Genomic DNA, 3,535 nt, shown 5'->3' with positions numbered 1-3,535 from the left:
CAGAAATCCTAAATTTTAAGTACGTTTTCAGTTTGTAATCTTGCTACCAGCATTTAATCTATTTCCTGGTTTGAACTTAAAAATCACCTGACAAAAGGTCTTAGTAGGGAACAACACTTTCACTATTGTGTTTCACAGGCAAAGGCATTGTGATTTACCACAACATGAAACAGGTGCTGCTATTAATATTAAGGCTGCAACTACAGACCTGGATGAACTCTGACACCTTACATCAGCTTTTGTGCCCACAAAGTCCTTATGCACATACATCAACCTGAATGTAAATATACACTGTACATATAGATGGCTGAACCCAGACTGTGTGTGTATATATATATATATATATATATACACCTCAAGTACTCTACTCTTTTTATCATCACTTTCCTAATGCACATTCCCTTCTTTGTTGACATGCATCTACACATTGAGAGCCGACGTACCAGAGTCAAATTCCTCATGTGTTCGACACCTGGCCAATAAAGCCGATTCTGATACTACAGCTCTCACGACTGCCAGGGACACCACACCTGGCAACTGCTTCTACAGGCACTTAAGGTTGAAGACAAAGACACATGAGATTCAGGCTACCTTTCAGAAGACATGTAGATGTTCATTGCATGCACAAGCACAGGTTGGATCCAACACATCTTCACCAACAATGATAATTTACAAGTTTTACAGTTAGACCATGCCACTCAAAACGACAAAATAAAAAAAAAACACACCTGTCAGTATACTTGACTGTTTTATTGCATTTCAAAATGAGAGAAACATTCGATATAGTTGCAATTAAAGACAAATTGATGATCAAGACACTGTGAAAGTGAAAAGGAATCTGTCGTGGCTTGAATGTGATGCAGACTAATTCAGAATGATTAATTAATTCAGACAAATCATCCCAATTTAAATGTTTATTTAATAAACCACGGGGGCATGTTTTATTTTCATGTGTTGTTCTATATAATTTAAGATGACATGATTTATCAGTCAGTTGTGGCCATTTGGAAAATGTTTACAACGAGAAATGGAAGACATGTTTATTGTTTTGACTACATAAAGCTACTGGTTAACTGAGGTTAAATAGACCAACTCCTCTACATAATTTTTGTTTGTAGTGAAGAACGTTTTTAAATCAAAGCCCCAATAGTTTCTATGTAACAAAACAGGTATTTTCTGTTTCTGCAATTAGAACCAGGAAGAGCCCTTGAGAGAAAGGTAAAAGGCAATGTCAATACAGCAGAATGGTATATTGCACAAGCAAATCAGCATTCAGGAAATATTTGTATTTATCCAAATATAAACAGGTGCAACTGTCATGGGTTTGGGTTGTCTTCCTGTTGTATGCTTTTATTTTGTGGCCATTTCCTCTTTCTTGCCCGCTCCCTGCCTCAGCTTTGCACTGTCATCGATTGCCTTCATTGTTTTCACCTGTTGCTCGTTTACTTCCCTGATTCAATCCTTATAATCACCTCACCTCCGTAAAAGGCAATGTCAATACAGCAGAATGGTATATTGCACAAGCAAATCAGCATTCAGGAAATATTTGTATTTATCCAAATATAAACAGGTGCAACTGTCATGGGTTTGGGTTGTCTTCCTGTTGTATGCTTTTATTTTGTGGCCATTTCCTCTTTCTTGCCCTCTCCCCTGCCCCATCTTTACACTGTCATCAATTGCCTTCACTGTTTTCACCTGTTGCTCGTTTACTTCCCTGGTTCAGTCCTTATAATCATCCTCACCTCACAGAGTTGGGTTTGTTGGTTTGATACCTCTTGTGCTTCATCCTTGATTTTGAAATCAGGTTAGGCTTCCTCCTGTTATTGGTTTGTGACTTTGCTTGTTTTTATTGTTTGTTAGTTGTGTTACGTATCTACTTAGTTTTATTGGGTCACTCCAGTCAAATGATTCCTTTTTGAAGAAATTAGCTTTGTTCAAGCTTCTGCAGCTTGTGTTGAGCTGCTCCTTTAAAAGGTTTTAACATTGTTTTAAAGAATACCTTGTCTTTCCTCATAATAAAGCTACTGTATCTTGACTGATAAATCTGTTTCAAGGTGAGTCAAGTTTCCTACAGAGGGTAAATATAGTGTTTTGACTTCTGCTACAGCTGTGAATGAAATCACATCAAGGTAAGGTTGTAACTCTTGCCTTTCCTTACACAAGCTGTTTTGATGCATCTCTGTTTCTTACAGCCACATTGTTGTAAAAGCGTTTATTTTGCCAATTGTCCCAATAGCATTGATAAAACAATACCCATTTCTGATTTTCAATCCAGGTGAACAGTTGACCACTACAAATGCTTACTGTTATATGCACATTAAAAATGTATGTTAATCCACTGCTGCAGACCTTTGTTGAAACTGAAATAACTTGGAACTGAATTGCATGTAAAAGCATTTCTTTGTGCATTTGCTTGTCTAATATTTTCACACAGATGGCCTTGGGTCTGTATTTCATGTTGCTCCTCTCTTTGGCCAGTGGACTATGGGCTCAGGACGTTGTAAGTAATAAGGACTGTTGTACTGAACTTTAATCAACTGGTCTTGTAACATGATCCATTAGAGCTGAACAACTTTTCATAACATGATGCAATATACTGTAAGGTAGTGAATAATGAACACTGAATTCAAAGTCTAGGTTGAGTTTAGTGCTAATATTTTTGTCTTTGTTCACAGGGAGAGGCAAGACCATCTGACAGTTGGTACCTCCTAGAACTGTGGTGGCTCAGAATGTATCCTGTCAATACATCATATACCCTGCCCCCTTTCACACCAGGCTGTTGTGTAGGTAAGTGATGGATGGATTTGCAATGGGCATTTTCTGACATGTCACTGGCCAAACATTTCAAGCTGGTCTTTGGATTAATATTGAAAATCAATGGCAGCTCTAATTGTTTGCCTTTTAGGTTTTGCCAATGACATGCCCTGGACCCAGAAAAAATTATGTTTGTGGCAGAGTCCTGTGGGGACGTCTCACACCTGCTAGTGATGGCGGTTTCTTTTCAATTTAATAAACACTATTTTGAGCAGCAATATGTCTTTAATTACTACTTTATCATCACTTGTTGAGAAGCAGTAAAGTAGTTGAAAGTACATATTGCCAAAGAAGCAGTTTTGTTACATCCTTGAATGTGATGACTGCCCCCTCAATGCTAAATATGATCATGGCTGCAGTGAAATATCTGCACATGTTGTAAACTGTGAAATTTAGGTCAGTGCTGGCCTTAATTGGCACTAAGTTTGTGGGGAAATTTCCCTAAACCATTAGGAGCTAGGGATAGTGATGACTGATGGAGGCTTCGACGTATTCAAAAAAAAAAAAAATTCCTTACTCAAAGCTTCAATGGCACAGTGCTCAAGTAGGAAATCTAGTGATCAAGAGCGTCATTTATTGGTTCATAGTTTGGGATTTCAGTCGCCATGCATATTCCTGTTCCACTACATGGTTGTATGGGTTCAAGCTGACGCACTAAAGTCAACTTGAATTCATGCTGAAAACAATGCGTGTCATTTGGCATGTCTGCTAGTATTAGGCT

The 3,535-nt window shown here is 38.0% G+C and overlaps 1 long non-coding RNA gene across 2 annotated transcripts; it reads left to right on the top strand.

Annotated features, from left to right (window-relative positions):
* The first annotated feature begins 1,699 nt into the window (after window positions 1-1,699).
* LOC109953607 (uncharacterized) lies at window positions 1,700-2,799 on the top strand. Of its 2 annotated transcripts, none has more exons than XR_002273939.1 (5): window positions 1,700-1,804; window positions 2,055-2,129; window positions 2,435-2,500; window positions 2,676-2,697; window positions 2,776-2,797. It is a non-coding gene; the product is annotated as an uncharacterized LOC109953607 (long non-coding RNA). The 2 variants fall into 2 exon arrangements; XR_002273938.1 differs by having other exon boundaries at window positions 1,701-1,804; window positions 2,435-2,497; window positions 2,776-2,799.
* The last annotated feature ends 736 nt before the right edge of the window (window positions 2,800-3,535 follow it).

Source organism: Monopterus albus, unplaced genomic scaffold, assembly GCF_001952655.1.
Source record: "Monopterus albus unplaced genomic scaffold, M_albus_1.0 scaffold841.1, whole genome shotgun sequence".
Lineage (NCBI taxonomy): Eukaryota > Metazoa > Chordata > Actinopteri > Synbranchiformes > Synbranchidae > Monopterus > Monopterus albus.
Note: the sequence above shows the minus strand (reverse complement) of the source record. Positions and strands in the feature narration are given on the sequence as shown.